The sequence below is a fragment of the Heptranchias perlo genome, chromosome 3, assembly GCF_035084215.1.
Source record: "Heptranchias perlo isolate sHepPer1 chromosome 3, sHepPer1.hap1, whole genome shotgun sequence".
Lineage (NCBI taxonomy): Eukaryota > Metazoa > Chordata > Chondrichthyes > Hexanchiformes > Hexanchidae > Heptranchias > Heptranchias perlo.
The window spans coordinates 12,851,010-12,877,468 of record NC_090327.1 but is presented as its reverse complement, the minus strand read 5'-3'; positions in this window follow the sequence as shown (position 1 = coordinate 12,877,468).

Sequence of the window (26,459 nt, the reverse complement as noted above, 5' to 3'; positions counted from 1 at the left end):
GGTTAAACTCAAATACCCAAAGCTGCTGTCTGAGATGCGCCACTCCACTGTTAGCTTCGTGGAAATATCATCTCGCTGTCTGCCTCACCATTGAAATGCATTGAACGGCGTGAAGTTGCTGCATTTGCGCGGTAGTTACAAACTAAACTCGTCACGGAAATTTAAGTCTTCTAATTTCAAGCATAAGTACTCTTTTAATGATGTGAGAATTGTTAATTACTGCCAGTCAACCTCTCTGGCATTGAAAATTAACTATTACAAGTGTGGAGTCTCATTCCTTCACGTATTAATTATTGTTGAAGATTTTAAAAATTTCAAATTTAAAATCGATTAATAAATATTTTACTCTTCCTTCCTGTCTCTTTCTTCTCTCTCTCTTAATCCAATCTTTATTTCCCTCTCTTTATTTCTCTTTCTGTGCTTGATTTGACATTGAATTCACCCACTCTAATTCACCCTCCTTCTCAGTCCTTCCGCTGTTTATTTCTCAATCCTTCACTCTGGTTGATTAAGGAGATACCCAGTTGCTTGCCCTGTTCACTCAGGTCCCAGATGCCCTGTTTCCCTCACTGCGACGCTATCAGCTCGCACTTTCAGCAACTTAGTGGGCAAAAATGTTTTGAGTTGAAGGAAGCAGGGGGCAAGTCTAACTAACGGCAGATGCTGTTAGATGCCCTGCTACAGAAAGAATCTGGCCCATTATCTTTTCTATAAGTTATGAAAACAGACACCCATTGTTGATTAGCATCTGTCTGCTGTTCTGTGTAGTAAATGAACAGGGTGAAATCAGCGTATATACGGTCACAACCTTGAAATTATGCCTTTACGATGAGCTACCCAGTTACAGTGTGGAGACACTTGTGTTAGGGTTCACTGTCTAGAAGAAGCAGGAAATCCAGATTTTTAAAGAGAGATACAGTTCATTGGAATGTTTATCGTCCCTGATTGATTAGCGCTGCAAAAACTATCTTTGGGCGTGACTGTCTGACTATCTATCCTGTGGGGTTTTACCTGGAGTTCCTTTTGAACAGAGAGAGTGGAGTCTCTCTGAACTTAATGATCTTCCATATTATTATAAAATATCAGAAATAGTCAGGAGTGTAATTAGTGTTTCACACATCTTGTATATTTGTAGCGTTCCTTTATTGTCTGCAGTATCAGGAACTCTTTAAATGACTCCAAAACTAAGGGCCATAAATATAAGGTAGTCACTAATAAATCCAATAAAGAATTCAGGAGAAAATTCTTTACCCAGAGAGTGGTGAGAATGTGGACTTGGTACCACATGGAATAGATAAGGCGAATAACATAGATGACTTTAAGCAGAAGCTAGATAAGTACATGAGGGAGAAAGGAGTAGAAGGATATGCTGATAGGGTTAGATGAAGTAGGGAGGGAGGAGGCTCATGTGGAGCATGACTGGAATAGACCACTTGGGCCGAATGGCCTGTTTCTATGCTGAAAATTCTATGTAATCAGATTCAAATGTTAGGAAAAGTAAGAAAAAAAGTCAGTTGAGAGTAAGCTACAGCGCCAGAGTGTTGGCCTCTCAAATAGGAGATCACAATCACACTACCAGTCTTCAATTCCAGCTTTCCCTGGGGTCATGACCATCATTAGCTGTGGCTGAGTAATCAATGGGAGGAAAGGAGGTCTGGACCCAGCGGGAGTCCCTAACCAAACCATTCAATGGGCAGGTTGACCAAGGAGTGGCTTTCTGTCTGCGGAGATGACCACAGGCTGGTGTACTTTGTCCTCCCAACTAACGTGGATGACTTGGTACAGAGGGCTGACCTTGTGTGTGTGGTATGTGCAGAGAGTAGAAGAAGAGAGAAAAAGGTGAAGGAGAAAAAAGTCTGAGCAACAATGCTGATGCTAATGGTTTAAGAGAGATTTGCACTGCAAAAGTGCACTAAGCTGTATAGTTTTCTGGGATGTGAAATGAAAGTTAGAAAGAAAAGCCTATTTTTCCTGACATCTGCCCCCAGGCAATCTCCCATTCCCCGGTGAAAACTTCAGGAGAAAGAGGGTGAAGTTGCGTTTCACTGGTACTCTGGCCCCTTTATGATACCCCAAGATGCATTTAAAGGGAAGCTAGATAAGCGCATGAGAGAGAAAGGAGTAGAAGGATATGCAGATAGGGTTAGATGTAGTAGGGAGGGAGGAGGCTCGTGTGGAACATAAACACTGGCATGGACCTGTTGGGCCGAATGGCCTGTTTCTGTGCTGTAAATTCCATGTCATTCTAAATGTAACCTAAAAGATAGGTTGGGACAAGTTAAATGTTTGTGTTTAAAATAGGGAGAACTTAGAATGCATTAAGGGCTGTTTTCTTAGACGGTATGTTGTATTTCTAATAGGGAAGAATGGAGTGTTAGATTTGATTCTGGGTAATGAAGCAGGACAAGTAGGAAACCTGAAGGTAGGAGAACTCTTGGGAAACAATGACAATAAGCTAATGGGCATTGAAAATAGGTGAAGAAAAAGAGGAGACGAGGATAAAGGTGGAAATTAGCAGTGTGATGGTAGGGGACCTATTCCAAAATAATAGTGGGAAAAAATTGCAGTTCAAACATAAGACTAGCAGTGGGAGATAACTTAGATATGTGATGGATCAGGTAGAGGTGAGATTATTGCCTACCAAAAGCAAAGGGGCAGGACCAAAGGCTGGGGTCTCACAGTGAAATAGAGAGGCGATGAACACAAACAAGATTTAAAAGATGGGGAAAAGCACAGATTTACTAAACTGTTGAGCAGAAGAAGTGTCACGTATATAGCTCCTTACAAGCGTTTAGTTGGAGCCTGAATTATTGATGTCCTGGTGGAGCTGTCCAGTGCCTCTTTAATTAACACTAGGTGACTGAGCAGATAAAAAGTTGGAGATAGTTCAAACTCATAATGTGTCATAGATACCATCAGGTGAAACTGAACACTTGCATGGAAACTGGAAAAAAAATAGAGAGCTCCTCTGATTATTGCGCAGGTTTTTCTCCAAACAGTGATCGGTTTTAATTAGCTTTCTTGTGGTTCCTGAAGTAACAAGCAAGTTGTTCTGCAGTCAAAATTGGAAAGGATCACAGCACAGGGGCACGATGGTATTGTCACCTACTGTCTCATGTCCTCTCATCAGTTTAGGCCAACAATTCACTGTTACGGGATTGTCACAGTGAACTTGTTCTTTTTTCTTTAAAACAAATTTTAATGAACCATTACTGTGCTAGCTTTGCCCTAACGGAGAAAAATGGTTTAATTGCAGGTTTCCCAAATAATGACTACTCATTACTCACTAGCATTCCCTACATTACAACGGTGACTGTAGTTCAAAAAAATACTTCATTGGTTGTAAAGTGCTTTGGGATGTCCTGAGGTTGTGAAAGTCGCTGTATAAATGTAAGCCTTTCTTTCTTCTATATACACACTGGGGCACTATTAGGTCTGGAATTTTCTCGATGCAATTTACACGGCTGTTGCCCCCTTAAGAAAACAGACTCTGCCCACAGCTATACGGTGCAGCATGCATAGGAATGTAGGGACAGGAGTAGGCCATTCAGCCCTTTGAGTTTGTTCTGCCATTCGCTCAGATCATGGCTGACGCGTACCTCACCTCCATTTACTCGCCTTTGATCCATATCCCTCGATACCCTTACCTAATTCAAATCTATCGATCTCAGTCTTGAAAATATCAATTGACCCCCCAGCATCCACAGCCTTTTAGGGGAGAGAACTCCAGATTTCCAGCGTAAAGTGGCTATGGACGCAACTGGGATTGTTCTCCTTAGAACAGAGAAGGTTCAGGTATGGTAGCATAGTGGTTATGTTACTGAATTACTAATCCAGTAGGCCTGGATTAATAATCCAGAAACATGAGTTCAAATCCCGCTGTAGCAGCTGGGGAAATTTAATTAAAATAAAATCTGGAATAAAAAGCTAGTATCAGTAATGGTGCCCATGAAACTGCTGGATTGTCATAATAACCAATCTGGTTCACTAATGTCCTTTAGGGAAGGAAACCTGCTGTCCTTACCCGGTCTGGCCTATGTGTGACTCCAGACCCACAGCAATGTGGTTGATTCTTAATCACCCTCTGAAATGGCCGAACAAGCCATTCAGTTGTATAATCCTGCTACAAAAAAGAAATAATAAGAATAAAACTGGACTGGACCACTAGGCACTGTACACGACAAAAGCAAACCAAGCCCAGTCGACCCTGCAAAGTCCTCCTCACTAATATCTGGGGATTTGTGCAAAAATTGGGAGAGCTGTCCCACAGACTAATCAAGCAACAGCCTGACAAAGCCATACCTACAGAATCATACCTTTCAGCCAATGGCCCAGACTCCACCATCTTTTGAGTATGTCCTGTCCCACTGGCAGGACTGACCCACCAGGGATGGTGGCACAGTGGTGTACAGTCAGGAGGGAGTGGCTCTGGGAATCCTCAACATTGACTCTGGACCCCATGAGGTCTTATGGCATCAGGTCAAACATGGGCAAGAAAACCTCCTGCTGATTACAACTTACCGCCCTCCTTCAGCTGATGAATCAGTCCTCCTCCATGTTGAGCACCACTTGGAGGAAGCATTGACGGTAGCAAGGGCACAGAATGTACTCTGGGTGGGGGACTTCAATGTCCATCACCAAGAGTGGCTCGGTAGCACTACTACTGACCAAGCTTTTTTTATTCATTCATGGGATATGGGCATCACTGGCAAGGCCAGCATTTATTGCCCATCCCTAATTGCCCTTTTGAAGGTGGCTGGCCGAGTCCAGAAGGACATAGCTGTCAGACTGGGTCTGCGGCAGGTGGTGAGAGAACCAACACGAGGGAAAAACCTACTTGACCTTGTCCTCACCAATCTACAGATGCATCTGTCCATGACAGTATGATAGGAGTGACCACTGCACAGTCCCTGTGGAGACAAAGTCCCATCTTCATACTGAGGACAACGTTCATCGTGTTGTGTGGCACTACCACTGTGCTAAATGGGATAGATTCAGAACAGATCTAGCAGCTCAGAACTGGGCATCCATGAGGCGCTGTGAGCCATCAGCAGCAGCAGTATTCCACCACAATCTGTAACCTCGTGGCTCGGCATATCCCACACTCTACCATTACCATCAAGCCTGGTTCAATGAGGAGTGTAGAAGAACATGCCAGGAGCAGCACCAGGCATACCTAAAAATGAGGTGCCAACCTGATGAAGCTACATTACAGGACTACATGCATGCTATAAGGCGGAAGCAACATGCTATAGACAGAGCTAAGCGATCCCACAACCAATGGATTAGAACAAAGCTCTGCAGTCCTGCCACATCCAGTCGTGAATGTTGATGGACAATTAAACAACTAACGGGAGGAGGAGATTCCGTGAACAGCCCCATCCTCAATGATGGCAGAATCCAGCACCTGAGTGCAAAAGACAAGGCTGAAGCGTTTGCAACTATCTTCAGCCATGAGTGCCGAGTCGATGATCCATCTTGGCCTCCTCCCGAGATCCCCACCATCACAGAAGCCAGTCTTCAGCCAGTTCGATTCAATGTGATATCAAGAAATGGCTGAGTGCACTGGAGACAGCAAAGGCTATGGGCCCCGACAACATCCCGGCTGTAGTGCTGAAGACTTGTGCTCCAGAACTAGCTGCGCCTCCAGCCAAACTGTTCCAGTACAGCTACAACACTGGCATCTACCCGACAATGTGGAAAATTGCCCAGGTATGTCCTGTCCACAAAAAGCAGGACAAATCCAATCCGGCCAATTACCACCCCATCAGTCTACTCTCAATCATCAGCAAAGTGATGGAAGGTGTCATCGACAGTGCTATCAAGCGGCACTTACTCACCAATAACCTGCTCACCGATGCTCAGTTTGGGTTCCGCCAGGACCACTCGGCTCCAGACCTCATTACAGCCTTGGTCCAAACATGGACAAAAGAGCTGAATTCCACAGCTGGAGTGAGAGTGACTGCCCTTGACATCAAGGCAGCATTTGACCGAGTGTGGCACCAAGGAGCCCTAGTAAAATTGAAGTCAATGGGAATCGGGGGAAAACTCTCCAGTGACTGGAGTCATACCTAGCACAAAGGAAGATGGTAGTGGTTGCTGGAGGCCAATCATCTCAGCCCCAGGACATCGCTGCAGGAGTTCCTCAGGGCAGTGTCCTAGGCCCAACCATCTTCAGCTGCTTCATCAATTACCGTCATAAGGTCACAAGTGGGGATGTTCGCTGATGATTGCACAGTGTTCATTTCCATTCGCAACCCCTCAGGTAATGAATCAGTCTGTGGCATGCAGCAAGACCTGGACAACATCCAGGCTTGGGCTGATAAGTGGCAAGTAACGTTCGTGCCACACAAGTGCCAGGCAATGACGATCTCCAAGGAGAGAGAGTCTAACCACCTCTCCTTGACATTCAACGGCATTATCATTGCCGAATCCCCCACCATCAACATCCTGGGGGTCACCATTGACCAGAAACTTAACTGGACCAGCTACATACCAAATACTGTGGCTACAAGAGCAGGTCAGAGGCTGGGTATTCTGCAGCGAGTGACTCACTTCCTGACTCCCCAAAGCCTTTCCACTAACTACACGGCACAAGTCAGGAGTGTGATGGAATACTCTCCACTTACCTGGATGAGTGCAGCTCCAACAACACTCAAGAAGCTCTTCACTATCCAGGACAAAGCAGCCCACTTGATCAGCATCCCATCCACCACCTTAAACATTGACTCCCTCCACCACCAGCGCATCGTGGCTGCAGTGTGTACCATCCACAGGATGCACTGCAGCAACTCGCCAAGGCTTTATCGGCAGCACCTCCCAAACCTGCGACCTCTACCACCTAGAAGGACAAGGGCAGCAGGCGCATGGGAACAACACCACCTGCACGATCCCCTCCAAGTCACAAACCATCCTGACTTGGAAATATATCGCCGTCCCTTCATCATCGCTGGGACAAAATCCTGGAACTCGCTACCTAACAGCACTGTGGGAGAACCTTCACCACATGGACTGCAGCGGTTCAAGAAGGTGGCTCACCACCACCTTCTCAAGGGCAATTAGGGATGGGCAATAAATGCTCGCCCTGCCAGTGACGCCCACATCCCATGAATGAATAAAAAAAAAATCCTCATCTCCCCTCTATTTCTTTTGCCAATTGTCTTAAATCTGTGTCCTCTGGTTACGAAACCACCTGCCAGTGGAAACAGTTTCTCCTTATTTACTCTTTCAAAACCCTTCATTATTGTGAACACCTCTGTTACATCTCCCCTTAACCTTTTATTTTCTAATGAGAACAATACCAGTTTCTCCAGTCTCTCCACCTAACTGAAGTCCCTCATTCCTGATAACATTCTAGTAAATCTCCTCTGGACCCTCTCGAAGGCCTTGACATCCTATCTAATGACAATTATCTTCATCATCTCGGAATTCCTGCCAAGTTTGCAGCTGTTCCGGTGGTCTTTAGCTGAACTGAGGTAGGAGTCTGATGGAACAACTGGTGTTTCTGGTTACGGTTGACAAGGTGATTACTGGATTTCTGTTATTGTTACAAACTATCTGAAGCATTTAAGAATATTTTTTCAATGTGGTAAAGAATCGTGATAGATGCAGTTGGTAATACATTTTGTGAGTCAGATCAATGCGGACAGAATCAGGTGTTGATTGTATTTTCTGCAAAGTGTTCTTGACCTGCCTATATTGCTTCATTTGAAAAAAAAAGAGAGGAATGTGGAAGGAGCAGGATAAAACAGCTTTTCAGTCTAGAAATGACTACTGGTGATATTAGCAAATGAATGCTTCATGCCTTTGTATGACTTTCCTATGGAACATAGGAACAGGAGTAGGCCATTCAGCCCCTCGAGCCTGTTCCGTCATTCAATTAGATCATGGCTGATCTGTATCTTAACTCTATCTACCTGCCTTCATTCCGTAACCCTTAATACCCTTTCCTAACAAAAATCTAACGATCTCAGCCTTGATCCCCAGCCTCAACAGGGAGAGAGTTTTTGTGGGAGAGAGTTCCAGATTTCCTTTGTGTGAAGAAGTGCTTCCTGAAATCACCCCTGAACAGCCTAGCTCTAATTTTAAGGTTGTGCCCCCTTATTCTGGACTCTCCAACCAGAGGAAATAGTTTCTCTCTAACTACCCCATCAAATCATTTAATCATCTAAAACACCTCGATTAGATCACTCCTTAATATTCTATACTCAAGGGAATACAAGTCTAGTCTCTGTAACCTGTCCTCATAATTTAACACTGTTAACCCATGTATCAGTTTGGTGAATCTGCACTGCAACCCCTCCAAGGCCAATATATCCTTCCTGAGGTGCGGTGCCCAGAACTGAACACAAAACTCTAAATGGCTTTATGTAACTGTAACATAACTTCCACTCCGTTGTATCCCAGCCCCTTGAGATAAAGGCCAACATTTCATTAGCCTTTTGAATTATTTTTTGTACCTGTCCACTAGCTTTTAGTGATTCAGTGCTTGGACCCCTTTGTTTGCTATTGTAAATAAATGATTTAATGCTGGTACTAAAATATTGCACAAAGAAGCCTCGTATATGAGTTAAACATTCCCCCTCTAATATCACCAGCCTCATTTCTAGACTCTTATCCTCAATTTTGAATGAAGGAAGATTAAATAAGAATTTCAGTGTCTATAATTAAAACTAACAATGTGTGTGCAGTCTTGTGCATTAAAATTTGTTAGCTTCCAAATATAATTCCTTCAGAGCCCAAAGTTTGGACGGAGCACTGAGAGGGGTGTGTAGGGGATGGGGGGAGGTGTGACGGGAGGGGGGCAGACAGAGTTTTATTACATTTAATCATCCCTTGTGCCAAATCTGTATTAGAACATAAGAACATAAGAAATTGGAGCAGGAGTAGGCCAATCGGCCCCTCGAGCCTGCTCCGCCATTTAATAAGATCATGGCTGATCTGATCCCAACCACAAATCTAAAGAACACAAGAAGTCGGAGCAGGACCCGGCCACATAGCCCCTGGGCCCTCTCCGCCACCCACAGGGCATTGACCGATCCGAACTCAGCTTCATGTCCAATTTCCTGCCCGCTCCCCATAACCCCTAATTCCCTTTACTTCGAGGAAACTGTCTATTTCTGTTTTAAATTTATCTAATGATGTAGCTTCCACAGCTTCCTGGGGCAGCATATTCCACAGACCTACCACCCTCTGAGTGAAGAAGTTTCTCCTCATCTCAGTTTTGAAAGAGCAGCCCCTTATTCTAAGATTATGCCCCCTAGTTCTAGTTTCACCCATCTTTGGGAACATCCTTACTGCATCCACCCGATCAAGACCCCTCACAATCTTATATGTTTCAATAAGATCGCCTCTCATTCTTCTGAACTCCAATGAGTAGAGTCCCAATCTACTCAACCTCTCCTCATATGTGCGCCCCCTCATCCCCGGGATTAACCGAGTGAACCTTCTTTGTACTGCCTCGAGAGCAAGTATGTCTTTTCTTAAGTATGGAGACCAAAACTGTATGCAGTATTCCAGGTGCGGTCTCACCAATACCTTATATAACTGCAGCAATACCTCCCTGTTTTTATATTCTATCCCCCTAGCAATAAAAGCCAACATTCCGTTGGCTTTCTTGATCACCTGCTGCACCTGCATACCAACTTTTTGATTTTCTTGCACTAGGACCCCCAGATCCCTTTGTACTGCAGTACTTTCCAGTCTCTCGCCATTAAGAAAATAACTTGCTCTCTGATTTTTCCTGCCAAAGTGCATAACCTCACATTTTCCAATATTATATTGCATCTGCCAAATCTCCGCCCACTCACCCAGCCTGTCTATATCCCCTTGCAGGTTTTTTATGTCCTCCTCACTCTCTACTTTCCCTCCCATCTTTGTATCATCTGCAAATTTTGATATGTTGCACTCGGTCCCCTCCTCCAAATCGTTAATATAGATTGTAAAGAGTTGGGGACCCAGCACCGACCCCTGTGGAACACCACTGGTTACTGGTTGCCAGTCCGAAAATGAACCATTTATCCCAACTCTCTGCTTCCTGTTTGATAACCAATCCTCCACCCATGCCAGAATATTACCCCCAATCCCGTGATTTTTTATCTTAAGTAATAATCTTTCATGTGGCACCTTGTCGAATGCCTTCTGGAAGTCTAAATACACTACGTCCACTGGTTCCCCTTTATCCACCCTATACGTTATATCCTCGAAGAACTCAAGCAAATTTGTCAGACATGACTTCCCCTTCATGAAGCCATGCTGACTTTGTCCTATTAAATTATGCTTATCTAAATGTTCCGTTACTGTCTCCTTAATAATAGACTCCAAAATTTTACCCACCACAGATGTTAAGCTAACTGGCCTATAATTTCCAGCCTTCTGCCTACTACCCTTTTTAAATAACGGTGTTACATTAGCAGTTTTCCAATCTGCCGGGACCTCTCCTGAGTCCAGGGAATTTTGGAAAACTATCACCAAAGCATCCACAATCCCTACTGCCACTTCCCTCAAGACCCTAGGATGGAAGCCATCAGGTCCAGGGGATTTATCCGCCTTGAGTCCCATTATTTTACTGAGTACCATCTCCTGAGTGATTTTAATCGTATTTAGCTCCTCCCCCCCGAGAGTCCCCTGTTTGTCCAGTGTTGGGATATTCTTAGTGTCCTCTACTGTAAAGACTGAAACAAAATATTTGTTCAGCATTTTTGCCATCTCCATGTTTCCCACCATTAATTTCCCGGTCTCATCCTCTAAGGGACCTATGTTTGCCTTAGCCACCCTTTTTCTTTTTATATAACTATAGAAACTCTTGCTATCTGTTTTTATATTTTTTGCTAATTTCTTTTCATAATCTAACTTCCCTTTCTTAATCAATCCTTTAGTTACTTTTTGCTGTCTTTTGAAGAATTCCCAATCTTCTATCCTCCCACTAAGTTTGGCTACCTTATATGTCCTTGTTTTTAGTCGGATACTATCCTTGATTTCTTTACTTAGCCACGGGTGGCTGTCATTTCTTTTACACCCTTTTTTCCTCAGTGGAATATATTTATTTTGAAAGTTGTAAAATAACTCCCTAAATGAACACCACTGCTCATGTACCGTCTTACCCTTTAATCTATTTTCCCAGTCCACTTTAATCAATTCCGCTCTCATACCATCATAGTCTCCTTTATTCAAGCTCAGTACGCTTGTTTGAGAATCAACCTTCTCACCCTCTAATTGGATATGGAATTCAACCATGTTGTGGTCGCTCGTTCCAAGGGGATCCTTAACTAGGACATTATTAATTAATCCTGACTCATTACACAGGACCAGGTCCAAGGTTGCCTGCCCCCTTGTAGGATCAGTTACATACTGCTCAAGAAATCCATCCCTGATGCACTCAATGAACTCGTCCTCAAGGCTGCTCTGCCCAATTTGATTTGTCCAGTTAATATGATAATTAAAATCCCCCATAATTATGGCTGTTCCCTTATTACATGCCCCGACTATCTCCTGATTAATACTTCTTCCAGCAGAGTTGCAACTATTAGGAGGCCTATATACTACGCCCACTAATGTTTTTTTTCCCTTATTATTCCTTATCTCCACCCAAACTGTTTCATTATCTTGATGCTTTGTCCCAATATCATTTCTCTGTATTACAGTGATTCCTTCCTTTATTAACATAGCCACCCCACCTCCCCTTCCTTCCTGCCTGTCCTTCCTGATTGTTAAATACCCTGGCATATTTAATTCCCAGTCGTTGTCACCCTGCAGCCATGTTTCTGTAATGGCCACAAGATCATACCCATACGTAGTTATTTGTGCCGTTAACTCGTCCATTTTATTACGAATGCTACGTGCATTCAGATAAAGAACTTTCAAATCTGTTTTGTGACGCTTAGTTCCTGCTTTTTCCTTTTTTAACACTTTACCTATTACTCCATACCTTCTGTCCCTTCCTGTTACGCTTTCCTCTCTCTCCCTGCTCAGGTTCCCAACCCCCTGCCACTTTAGTTTAAACCCTCCCCAACAGCACTAGCAAACACTCCTCCTCGGACAGCGGTCCCGGCCCTGCCCAGGTGCAGACCGTCCGGTTTGTACTGGTCCCACCTCCCCCAGAACCGTTTCCAGTGTCCCAGGAATTTGAATCCCTCCCCCTTGCACCATTCCTCTAGCCACGTATTCATTTGAAATATCCTCCTATTTCTACTCTGACTAGCACGTGGCACTGGCAGCAATCCTGAGATTACTACCTTTGAGGTCCTATTTTTTAATTTACCTCCTAACTCCCTATATTCTGCTTTTAGGACCTCATCCCCTTTTTTACCTATATCGTTGGTGCCTATGTGCACCACGACAGCTGGCTGTTCGCCCTCCCCCTCCAAAATGTTCTGTAGCCGCTCCGAGACATCCTTGATCCTTGCACCAGGGAGGCAACACACCATTCTGGAGTCTCGGTTGCGGCCGCAGAAACGCCTGTCTATTCCCCTTACAATTGAGTCCCCTATCACTATAGCTCTGCCACTCTTTTTCCTCCCAGCCTGTGCAGCAGAGCTACCCGTGGTGCCAGGAAGTATTATGAATGTATTCTTTGAACTATTTCCCAATCCATCTCAAACGAGATGAAAGAACTAGGATGATGGACAAAACTGAAGAAGGAAAATGCTGCTAATGTGTTATTGTTACACAATCAAAAGTACAATTTCAACATGCCATGAGATTTTGAAACGCATAAGGTATGGAATATACAAAAAGCAAATGAAATAAAAGCTGTCTCTTTGGTATGTATAATAATATCTTGATTAAATAGAGTTTGAAACCAGCTTTTCATCATCTGAATAGCACTATCAGGACCTGTCAAAGTTTGATTTAAAGACCGACCTTTTGTGTACTTAAATCGCTGCTGAACAGATTGAATTCAATTACTTTTGTATAGAAATTGAAGGACAGCAAGTTTATCCCAGTACAAAAAAAAAATAAAGGTTTGAATGGCCCCTGTCAATGTTCAGTGTGGAGTAATTATTCTAGTTTATAAACTGCTATTACATGCCTCTCTATAACGTAACTCACCTACTGAAACATTCTCCCGTGTTTACCTGTACTACCTGATTTGATCCAAAGTGAAGTGTCACAATGTGATTTTGTAACTCAGTGCTCGACACAGATTTACACTGAGATCTGCGTGTACACATGCTTGCAGAAGGCTGGAGTCTCTTCACAATCAGGCACCCATATTTTTTTTTACTTCATGTAAATATCTGGGCTGTAGGTAGGAAATTGAAGTTTCTGCAACTCCTCCATCTCAGCCGTAACACCCCCCCCTCCCTATCCATCTAGTCCTGTGACTCTCTTAGAATCATGCAGCATGGAAGGAGGCCATTCAGCCCATCGTGCCTGTGTCAGTTCCTTGAAATAGCTATCCAATTAGCCCCAATCCCTCTGCTCTTTTCCCATAGCCCTGCAAATGATTCCTTTTCAAGTATTTATCCAATTCCCTTTTGAAAGTTACTATTGAATCTGCTTCCACCACCCTTTCAGGCAGTGAATTCCAGATCATAACAACTCGCTGCGTAAAAAAATTTCTTCTCGTCTCCCCCTTGGATTTTTTGCCAATTATCTTAAATCCGTGTCCTCTGGTTATCGACCCTCCTGCCAGTGGAAACACTTTCTCCCAATCTACTCTATCAAAACCCCTCATAATTTTGAACACCTCTTTTAAATCTTCCCTTAACCTCCTTTGCTTGAAGAAGAACAATCCCAGCTTCTCCAGTCTCTCCACATAACTGAATTCCCTCATCCCTGGTACTACTCTGTGTTCTCTTTATAGATTTGCTTGTCATCCAGGCATCTGTATAGACATTAACTTTGTAGACATTGCTTCTTATACTCTGGATAAAACCTAGCTGGATGGGCGAAGCTCTGAATCCCTCCCCAGTTCTGCTGAGACAACACTAAATAATTTATACATAATTATGTCCACAGCCAGGATTTGTCTCTTCATACCACCCAGTTCTAAAGAAGCCATAAGAGGATGAGCAATTAGGGGAAGTCAGGCTATGGAGTGACAATTGAGACAGACTAAAACATAATTTCATAGGCAATTGGATAGGTATTTGAAAAGGAAGGTTATAAAGGGATAAAGGGTAGAAAAGATGGATTAAGGTAGATGGCTTCAGTTGAAGAATTAGCATCAGCTCATGTGCAATGGACCAAATTGCTTCCCTTATGTGTGTAATTCCTATGTGATCTTCAAATGTGCCTGCTCGGACTTCAAAGAAAAGAATGGGAGAATAACCACAACCACAACAACTTGCATTTTTCTAGCGCCTTTATAGTCCCAGGACGCTTCACAGGAGTGATTATCACCAAAATGTGACGAAATTATCAAACAAGACTACGCAGAACCCGACATTATTTTACACAGCTCACGGAGTTATCACATGACATAATGATTCACCCGACATTTCTGTTCCAAGTACTTAATGAGAATGGCTGGCATTTAAATGTTTCTATTGTTTTTGGAACAGTGTATGTACAGTATAAGTGAACTATTGTGTTGTTGGTCCCCTTCTGTATTCTTCTGCTGTCTTAGTTGTACATAAATTGAACTATTAGATTTAGCCTGAAGGTAACAGTCTGTCAGTGTGCTGCTCACCACCTTTTAGAATGGACAGGTGTATGTGGTGTGCAGCCCGCATGGTCTCTGGCATGTAGCCCCGTGGTGAGAGGGTAACAGTCTGTCCTGTGGCACGGTATTCCGTTCACAATGTGTAAAAAGGTACACGTTTCATAAAGATGGACTGCTGATGGGAAACTGGCTTTTTTTGCTTTGAACTCAAGTTTAAAGCACTTGGAGGGAGCTCGAATTGTGACAGCACTGGAATCCGAGGGGCCTAAATTCATTAGCGCCCCAAACCGGTGCCCTACACGATTCTGGTGACACGCAGAGGCGGCAGAACGGAAAGGCCTGAGCACCGAACTAAAATTGGCCCTTGGGCCTCATCGTCGTAATTCAGGCAAGCTGTGGGCGCCAATCGGGCGCCTCAACGCAGCTCACTTGTCGGGGCCGAATGAGTTTCGCCCGGCGCTGAGGCCCACAGGCAAGTCCGGGGAGGCGGGCGATCGGGACGGTGGGGTAGCGAGCGTGGGTTGGCAGTTGCCCTCAGTTGTTTCGTGGAGCTAGGAGGAGCGTGCCCGCTCCTTCTGACTCCGCAAGGAACAAAATTTAGCGAAGTTTTTGGGCTTTTTTTTTTGAACGACCTCCAGCGGTGACCTTTGAGGACCGCCAGTTAAGCAGCTAAAGACCCAGTGATACCAGTCGGAGGTTCGGTGTCGCAATCTCCGACTAGTCCAAATTAATTCAGGAGTCCGGGGCAATATTGAAATGAGGCCTGCATTCATTTCAGGCCACCCCCACCCCAGAGCCACCAAAAAAAATAAAGGCCATCACCAATTCAGCAGTGGCCCGAGCGCCCGTGTAGATCGGGCGTGGGCCTCTGCCCTGCTGAATTGGTTATTGTCGTGCGCGTTTTGCAGACATGATGTTGAATTTAGGCCTCCCGGTAGTTTGGTGAACTGTAATGGAAAGTGTGTCGATGGTCTGAGGTCTCAACCAAACACTCGGTCTGACAGCTTTCTTTTACTCATTTGCCCTTCTGTCAGAACAGGTCAGACTACGGATCATTTTGTCTTTTACTTGGGTCAATCGCATTCACCCTCATAGTGTAAGTTTCCTAGGCGGCCTCATTAGTAAGATACTTGCTGTACAAGGCTTGGATAATGTGAAAACTCCTCTCCACTTTATTATAGAATCATAGAATCATAGAAGTTACAACATGGAAACAGGCCCTTCGGCCCAACATGTCCATGTTGCCCAGTTTATACCACTAAGCTAGTCCCAATTGCCTGCACTTGGCCCATATCCCTCTATACCCATCTTACCCATGTAACTGTCCAAATGCTTTTTAAAAGTCAAAATTGTACCCGCCTCCACTACTGCCTCTGGCAGCTCGTTCCAGACACTCACCACCCTTTGAGTGAAAAAATTGCCCCTCTGGACCCTTTTGTATCTCTCCCCTCTCACCTTAAATCTATGCCCCCTCGTTATAGACTCCCCTACCTTTGGGAAAAGATTTTGACTATCTACCTTATCTATGCCCCTCATTATTTTATAGACTTCTATAAGATCACCCCTAAACCTCCTACTCTCCAGGGAAAAAAGTCCCAGTCTGTCTAACCTCTCCCTATAAGTCAAACCATCAAGTCCCGGTAGCATCCTAGTAAATCTTTTCTGCACTCTTTCTAGTTTAATAATATCCTTTCTATAATAGGGTGACCAGAACTGTACACAGTACTCCAAGTGTGGCCTCACCAATGCCCTGTACAACTTCAACAAGACATCCCAACTCCTGCATTCAATGTTCTGACCAATGAAACCAAGCATGCTGAATGCCTTCTTCACTACCCTATCCACCTGTGACTCCACTTTCAAGGAGCTATGAATCTGTACTCCCAGATCTCTTTGTTCTATAACTCTCCCCAACGCCCTACCATTAACGGAGTAGGTCCTGGCCCGATTCGATCTACCAAAATGCATCACCTCACATTTATCTAAATTAAACTCCATCTGCCATTCATCGGCCCACTGGCCCATTTTATCAAGATCCCGTTGCAATCCTAGATAACCTTCTTCACTGTCCACAATGCCACCAATCTTGGTGTCATCTGCAAACTTACTAACCATGCCTCCTAAATTCTCATCCAAATCATTAATATAAATAACAAATAACAGCGGACCCAGCACCGATCCCTGAGGCACACCGCTGGACACAGGCATCCAGTTTGAAAAACAACCCTCTACAACCACCCTCTGTCTTCTGTCGTCAAGCCAATTTTGTATCCAATTGGCTACCTCACCTTGGATCCCATGAGATTTAACCTTATGTAACAACCTACCATGCGGTACCTTGTCAAATGCTTTGCTGAAGTCCGTGTAGACCATGTCAACTGCACAGCCCTCATCTATCTTCTTGGTTACTCATCTATCTTCTTGGTTACTCATCTATCTTCTTGGTTAATAAGGCCTTCCACTGCAAGAGGGGTGAAGCTTTAGCTGCAGTTACAGATTTAGACCATGCTTTAAGCACCTGGCATGTGTTTCTATGCTGCAATTTGGGAGAAGAAACATTAAAGGACTGTTAGTCTTATAATAATCTGAATAGTTTCCCCAGGAAATCCCAATGCAGGATGTGATTGACTGCAGGGGAGCTTGTCACTCTGTGCAGGAAGGACAATTACAAACTCCCAGACAGCTGCACACACTGCTCTTAACCACATAGCGAGTTGCACTGGAAATATGTCAGGAGAATAAATGCAGAAATGATGCGGCAAAGTTTAATTTTTCACTATGTAAAAATTGTCTAGACCAGAGGCAGGCATGTGGACATCATGTGTGGTTCATGACCAGAAAGATATTTGTTGTACTGTTTTTGCTGTACATTAAATGTACGCATTGCTGCGTTGAACAATTTAGAATCATAGAATCATAGAAAGTTTACGGCACAGAAGGAGGCCATTCGGCCCATCGTGTCCACACAGGCTGAAAATGAGCCACCCAGCTTAATCCCACTTTCCAGCACTCGGTCCGTAGCCCTGTAGGTTACGGCGCTTCAGGTGCACATCCAGGTACTTTTTAAATGAGTTGAGGGTTTCTGCCTCTACCACCCTTTCAGGCAGTGAGTTCCAGAACCCTCACCACCCTCTGGGTGAAAAGAAATTTTCCTCAGCTCCCGTCTTATCCTTCCACCAATCACTTTAAATCTATGCCCCCAGGTTATTGACCTCTCTGCTAAGGGAAATAGGTCCATCCTATCCACTCTATCTAGGCCGCACATAATTTTGTACACTTCAATTAAATCTCCCCTCAGCCTCCTCTGTTCCAAGGAAAACAACCCCAGCCTATCCGATCTTTCCTCAAAGCTAAAATTCTCGAGTCCTGGCAATATCCTCGTAAATCTCCTTTGTACCCTCTCTAGTGCAATCACATCTTTCCTGTAATGTGGTGACCAGAACTGTACACAGTACTCAAGCTGTGGTCTAACTAGTGTTTTATACAGTTCCAGCATAACTTCCTGGCTCTTGCATTCCATGCCTCGGCTAAGAAAGGAAAGTATTCCATATGCCTTCTTAACTACCTTATCTACCTGTCCTGCTACCTTCAGGGATCTGTGGACATGCACTCCAAGGACCCTTTGTTCCTCTACACCTCTCAGTATCCTCCCATTTATTGTGTACTCCCTTGCCTTGTTTGCCCTCCCCAAATGCATTACCTCACACTTCTCTGGATTGAATTTCATTTGACACTTTTCTGCCCACCTGACCAGTCCATTGATATCTTCCTGCAGTCGACAGCTTTCCTCCTCACTATCAACCACACGGCCAATTTTTGTATCATCTGCAAACTTCTTAATCATACCTGCTACATTTAAGTCCAAATCATTAGTATATACCACAAAAACCAAGGGACCTAGTACTAAGCCATCCGGAATCCCAATGTAAACAACCTTCCAGTCACAAAAACACCATTACCCTTTGCTTCCTGCCACTGAGCCAATTTTGGATCCAATTTGCCACTCTCCCTTGGATCCCATGGGCTTTTACTTTTTTGACCAGCCTGCCATGTGGGACCTTGTCAAATGCCTTGCTAAAATCCATGTAGACTACATCAAATGCACTACCCTCATCTACCCTCCTTGTTACCTTCTCAAAAAATTCAATCAGGTTAGTGAGACACGGCCTTTCCCTAACAAATCCATGTTGACTGTCTTGATTACTCCGTGCTTTTCTAAGTGACGGTTTATCCTGTCCCTCAGAATCAATTCCAATAATTTGCCCACCCACCGAGGTTAGACTGACTGGCCTGTAATTACTCGGTCTACCCCTTTCTCCCTTTTTAAACAACAGTACAACGTTAGCAGTCCTCCAATCCTCTGGCACCACGCCTGTGTCCAGTGAGGATTGGAAAATGATGGTCAGAGCCTCCGCTATTTCCTCCCTTGCTTCTTTTAACAACCTGGGATGCATTTCATCCGGGCCTGGCGATTTATCTACTTTCAAAGATGCTAATCCCCTTAATACTTCCTCTCTCACTATGTGTATCCTGTCCAACATTTCACACTCCTCCTCCTTAACTACAATTTGCACCGTAACTTTTCCGCCGATGGCCCTGGTGATCAAATGATCCCCCCAGGTCTTGGTTCTCACGGTGTTTTCATTCAAGGAATTACATTTTGCAGCAAATAAGGCTGTGAGAGAAAGAGGAAGGTAGTTTTAACCTAACTCACCGGGTGGGAAACCTATGGGATCGGGTGGAACGATGGTTTTACACCTCACCCGATGTTGGAGAGTAAAATCAGTCGGGGTATAAAACCAAAGTTGCACCCAATCCCATCAGTGTCCTGACTGGTGGGTTAGGTTAAAATTGTCCACCCAGCTGCCCAAAAAGGCAGCAATAGTCTGTGGATGTTTTCTGGAAGGTTACAGAATCATTGAATCCCATAGTACAGAAAGAGGCCATTCGGCCCTTAGTGCCTGTGCCGGCTCTTTGAAAGAGCTGTCCAATTTAGTCCCACTCCCCAGCTTTTTCCCCATAACCCTGCAAATCCTTCAAGTACATGTCCAATTGCCTTTTGAAAGTTCCTAAGAAATCTGATTCCACCGTCCTTTCAGGTAGTGCGTTCCAGATCTTAACAACCCTCTGTGTGAAATAATTTCTCCTCATTTCCCCTCTAGTTTTTTTTGCCAATTATTTTAAATCTATGACCTCTGGTTACCGACCCATTTGCCAGAGGAAAGAATTCCTCCCTACTTGCTCTATCAAAGCCCCTCATAATTTTGAACACCTCTATCAGGTCTCTCTTCTCTGCTCCAAGGAGAACAATCCCAGCTTCTCTAATCTCGCCACATAACTGAAGTCCCTCATCCGTGGTATCATTATGGTAAATCTCTTCTGTACCCTCTTCAAGGCCTTGACACCCTTCCTAAAATGTGGTGCCCAGAATTGAACACAACAGTCGAGCTAAGGCCTAACCAGTGATTTGTAAATGTTTAGCATGACTGCCTTGTTTTTGTATTCAGTGCCCCTATTTACAAAGCCAAGTATCCCATACACTTTCTGAACCGCCTTATCAACTTGCCCTGCCACCTTTAAAGATTTGTGAATATGCGTGAATGCAGATCAAATGCAGCACTAGCTTATGATTTGCAGAACATTTTGTGCCTTTAACTTCTCAGGTAAGAGAACTTTACTGCAGATTTACTATCATGGCCTGTATGACATATTCCAACAGAGGCCTATATAACAGCTGACAAAATTTACCCAGCGAGGGCGGGTTAACTTGGGATTCAATCTTATGATAGGTGAGTGGGACTAATTAGATAGCTCTTTCAAAGGGCCGGCACAGGCACGGTGGGCCGAATGGACTCCTGGAATCATAGAAATGTTACAGCACGGAAGGAGGCCATTCGGCCCATCGAGCCCGCGCCAGCTCTATGCAAGAGCGATCCAGCTAGTTCCACGTCCCTGCCCTATCCCCGTAGCCCTGCAAACTTTTTCCTTTCAAATGCTTATCGAGTTCCCTTTTGAAGGCCATGATTGAATCTGCCTCCACCACCCCCTTGGGCAGTGCATTCCAGATCCTAACCACTCGTTGTGTAAAAAAGTTTTTCCTCATGTCACCTTTGCTTCTTTTGCCAATCACCTTAAATCTATGTCCTCTGGTTCTTAACCCTTATGCCAATGGGAACAGTTTCTCTCTATCTACTCTGTCTAGACCCGTCATGATTTTGAAGACCTCTATCAAATCTCCTCGCAACCGTTTCTGTTCCAAGGAGAACAACCCCAGCTTCTTCTGTCTATCCACTTAACTAAAGTCCCTCATCCCTTCTATGCTGTATCATAAGAACATAAGAAATAGGAGCAGGAGTAGGCCATCCGGCCCCTCGAGCCTGCTCCGCCAGTTAACAAGATCATGGTTGATCTTCTGTCTCAACGCCATTTTCCTGCACTATCCCCATATCCCTTGATACCTTTAATATCTAGAAATCTATCGATCTCTGTTTTGAATGTACTCAATGACTGAGCCTCCACAGCCCTCTGGGGTAGAGAATTTCAAAGATTCACCACCCTCTGAGTGAAGAAATTTCTCCTCATCTCACTCCTAAATGGCCTACACTTTATTCTGAGACTGTGACCCCTGGTTCTAGACTCCCCAGCCAGGGGAAACATCCTCCCTGCATCTACCCTGTCGAGCCCTGTAAGAATTTTGAATGTTTCAATGAGATCACCTCTCATTGGCAAACATTTAAAAAGATATTTTATGACTCGCAACAAAAATATATTCCTGTTCGGAGGAAAGACTCCACAAAAAGGGTGAACCAACAATGGCTAACTAAGGAAGAAAAGGATGGTATCAAGTTAAAAGAAAAAGCATACAACATGGCAAAGATTACTGGTAATCCTGAAGATTGGGAAAACTTTAAAAACCAGCAAAGGATGACTAAAAGAATAATAAAGAGGGAGAAAATAAATTTTGAGAGTAAACTAGCAAGAAATATAAAAACTGACAGTAAAAGCTTCTACAAGTATATAAAAAGGAAGAGGGTAGCTCAAGTAAACATTGGTCCCTTAGAGGATGAGACGGGGGAAATAATAATGGAAAACAAGGAAATGGCAGAGGAATTGAACAGATATTTTGTATCTGTCTTCACAGTAGAAGACACTAATAACATACCAATAATAGTAGAAAATCAAGGGGCAAAAGGGAGGGAGGAACTAAAAACAATTACTATCACTCGAGAAAAAGTACTAGGTAAACTAATGGGTCTAAAGGCTGACAAGTCCCCTGAACCTGATGGCTTGCATCCGAGGGTCTTAAAGGAAGGGGCTAGAGATAGTGGATGCATTGGTTGTAATCTTCCAGAATTCACTAGATTCTGGAAAGGTCCCAGCGGATTGGAAAACCGCAAACGTAACACCCCTATTCAAGAAGGGAGTGAGACTGAAAGCAGGTAACTATAGACCAGTTAGTCTAACATCTGTCATTGGGAAAATGCTAGAATCCATTATTAAGGAAGTAGTAGCAGGACATTTGGAGACGCATAATACAATCAAGGAGAGTCAACATGGTTTTATGAAGGGGAAATCATGTCTGACAAATTTATTAAGAGTTCTTTGAGGAAGTAATGGGCAGGGTGGATAAAGGGGAACCAATGGATGCAGTACATTTGGATTTCCAAAAGGCATTTGATAAGGTGCCACATAAAAGATTACTGCACAAGATAAGAGCTCATGGTGTTGGGGGTAATATACTGGCATGGATAGAGGATTGGCTAACTAACAGAAAACAAAGAGTCGGGATAAAAGGGTCATTATCAAAATGGCAATCTGTAACTAGTTGGGTGCCGCAGGGATCAGAGCTGGGGCCTCAACTATTTACAATATATATCAATGGCTTGGATGAAGGAACAGAGTGTCTTGTGGCCAAATTTGCTAATGATACAAAGACAGGTGGAAAAGCAAGTTGTGATGAGGACACAAAGTGTCTGCAAAGGGATTTTGACAGGTTAAGTGAAGAGGAAGAAATTTGGTAGATGGAATATAAGGTGGGAAAATGTGAAGTCATCCACTTTGGGAGGAAAAATAAAAAAGCAAAATATTATTTGAATGGAGAAATACTACAAAATGCTGCGGTATAGAGGGATCTGGGTGTCCTCATACATGAAACACAAAAAGTCAACATACAGGTGCAGCAGGTAATCCGGAAGGCAAACGGAATATTGGCCTTTATTTCTAGGGGGATGGAGTATAAAAGCAGGGAAGTCATGCTACAACTGTACAGGGTGCTGGTGAGACCACACCTGGAGTACTGTGTACAGTTCTGGTGCCCTTATTTAAGGAAGGACATACTTGCATTGGAGGCAATTCAGAGAAGGTTCACTAGGTTGATTCCGGGTATGGAAGGGTTGTCTTATGAGGAAAGATTGAACAGGTTGGGTCTATACTCATTGGAGTTTAGAAGAATGAGAGGAGACCTTATTGAAACATACAAGATTCTGAGGGGACTCAATAGGGTAGATGCTTAGAGGATGTTACCCCTCATGGGGGAATCTAAAACTGGGGGCATGGTCTCAGAATAAGGGGTCGCCCGTTTAAGATGGAAATGAAGAGGAATTTCTTCTCCCAGAGGGTGGTGAATCTTTGGAATTCTTTACCCCAAAAAGCTGTGGAGGCTGAGTCATTGAATACATTCAAGGCTGAGTTAGACAAATTTTTGATCAGCAAGGGAGTCAAAGGATATGGGGAAAAGGCGGGAAAGTGGAGTTGAGGTAAAAATCAGATCAGCCATGATCTCATTAAATGGCGGAGCAGGCTCGAGGGGCCAAATGACCTACTCCTGCTCCTATCCCTTATGGTCTTATTCTTCTAAACTGTAGAGAATATAGGCCTAGTCTACTCAATCTCTCCTCATACATCAATCCCACCATCCCAGGAATTAGTCTGGTGAACCTTCATTGCACTCCCTTTATGGCAAGAATATCCTTTCATAGGTAAGGAGGCCAAAATTGTACACAATACTGAGGTGTGGTCTCACCAAGGAACTATATAATTTCAGTTAGACATCTATGCTCCTGTACTCAAATCCTCTTGTAATAAAGGCCAACATACCAGTCCCACATAAGAGACTGTTAGCTAAGTTGGAAGCCCATTGAATTGAGGGAAAAGTACAGACTTGGTTAGGAAGTTGGCTGAGCGAAAGGTGACAGAGAGTAGGGATAATGGGAAGGTACTCACATTGGCAGGATGTGACTAGTGGAGTCCCGCAGGGATCTGTCTTGGGGCCTCAATTATTCACAATATTTATTAACGACTTAGATGAAGGCATAGAAAGTCTCATACCTAAGTTTGCCGGCCTTGCCAGCGACGCCCACATCCCGTGAACGAATAAAAAAAAACACAAAGATTGGTGGCATTGTAAGCAGTGTAGATGAAAACATAAAATTACAAAGCGATATTGATAGATTAGGTGAATGGGCAAAATTGTGGCAAATGGAATTCAATGTAGGCAAATGTGAGGTCATCCACTTTGGATCAAAAAAGGATACAACAGGGTACTTTCTAAATGGTAAAAAGTTAAAAACTGTGGATGTCCAAAGGGACTTAGGGGTTCAGGTACATAGATCATTGAAGTGTCATGAACAGGTGCAGAAAATAATCAATAAGTGCAATGGAATGCTGGCCTTTATATCTAGAGGACTGGAGTACAAGGGGGCTGAAGTTATGCTGCAGCTATACAAAACCCTGGTTAGACCGCACCTGGAGTACTGAGAGCAGTTCTGGGCACCGCACCTTCGGAAGGACATATTGGCCTTGGAGGGAGTGATTCCCGGACTTCAAGGGTTAAGTTACGAGGAGAGATTACACAAATTGGGGTTGTATTCTCTAGAGTTTCGAAGGTTAAGGGGTGACCTGATCGAAGTTTATAAGATATTAAGGGGAACAAATAGGGTGGATAGAGAGAAACTATTTCCACTGGTTGGGGATTCTAGGAGTTGGGGGCACAGTCTAAAAATTAGAGCCAGACGTTTCAGGACCGAGATTAGAAAACATTTCTACACACAAAGGGTGGTAGAAGTTTGGAACTCTCTTCCACAAACGGCAATTGATACTATCTCAATCGCTAAATTTAAATGTGAGATAGATAGCTTTTTGGCAACCAAAGGTATTAAGAGATATGGGCCAAAGGCAGGTATATGGAGCTAGATCACAGACCAGCAATGATCTTCTCAAATGGTGGAGCAGGCACGAGGGGCTGAATGGCCTCCTCCTATTCCTATGTTCCTATTTGCCCTCCTAATTGCTCGCTGCACTTGCATGTTAGCTTTCAGTGACTCATGTACAAGGACACCCAGGTTCCTTCGAACAAAAATATTTCCCAATCTCTCACCATTTAAAAAATACTCTGCATTTCTGTTTGTCTTACCAAATTGGATAACTTCACATTTTTCCACATTATATTCCATCTGCCATGTTCTTGCCCACTCGCTTAGCCTGTCTATGTGCCCTCAAAACCTTTTTTTATTATTTGTTCATGGGATGTGGGCGTCGCTGGTGAGGCCAGCATTTATTGCCCATCCCTAATTGCCCTTGAGAAGGTGGTGGTGAGCCGCCTTCTTGAACTGCTGCAGTCTGTGTGGTGAAGGTTCTCCCACAGTGCTGTTAGGTAGGGAGTTCCAGGATTTTGATCTAGCGACAATGAAGGAACGGCGATATATTTCCAAATCGTGATGGTGTGTGACTTGGAGGGGAACGTGCAGGTGGTGTTGTTCCCATGCGCCTGCTGCCCTTGTCCTTCTAGGTGGTGGAGGTCGCGGGTTTGGGAGGTGCTGTCGAAGAAGCCTTGGCGAGTTGCTGCAGTGCATCCTGTGGATGGTACACACTGCAGCCACAGTGTGCCGGTGGTGAAGTGAGTGAATGTTTAGGGTGGTGGATGGGGTACCAATCAAACAGGCTGCTTTGTCCTGGATGGTGTCGAGCTTCTTGAGTGTTGTTGGAGCTGCACTTATCCAGGCAAGTGGAGAGTATTCCATCACACTCCTTTCTTGTGCCTTGTAGATGGTGGAAAGGCTTTGGGGAGTCAGGAGGTGAGTCACTCGCCGTAGAATACCCAGCCTCTGATCTGCTCTTGTAGCCACAGCATTTATATGGCTGGTCCAGTTAAGTTTCTGGTTGTTGATGGTGGGGGATTCGGCGATGGTAATGCCATTGAATGTCAAGGGGAGATGGTTAGACTCTGGTCTGGAGCCGAGTGGTCCTGGGAGAACCCAAACTGAGCATCGGTGAGCAGGTTATTGGTGAGTAAGTGCTGCTTGATAGCACTGTCGACGACATCTTGCATCACTTTGTTGATGATTGAGAGTGGACTGATGGGGTGGTAATTGGCCGGATTGGACTTGTCCTGCTCTTTGTGGACAGGACATACCTGGGCAATTTTCCACATTGTCAGGTAGATGCCAGTGTTGTAGCTGTACTGGAACAGTTTGGCTGGAGGCGCAGCTAGTTCTGGAGCACAAGTCTTCAGCACTACAGCCGGGATGTTGTCACGGCCCATAGCCTTTGCTGTATCCAGTGCACTCAGCCGTTTCTTGATATCACGTGGAGTGAATCAAATTGGCTGAAGACTGGCTTCTGTGATGGTGGGGATATCGGGAGGAGGATGATATGGATCATCCACTCGGCACTTCTGGCTGAAGATGGTTGCATCTTTGCATCCTCCTCACAGCTCACTTTCCCACCTAGTTTTGTGTCATCAGCAAACTCCGAAATATTACATTTGGTCCCCTCATCCAAATCATTGATATAGATTGTGAATAGCTGGGGCCCAAGCACCGATCTCTGCCGTACCCCACTAGCCACAGTCTGC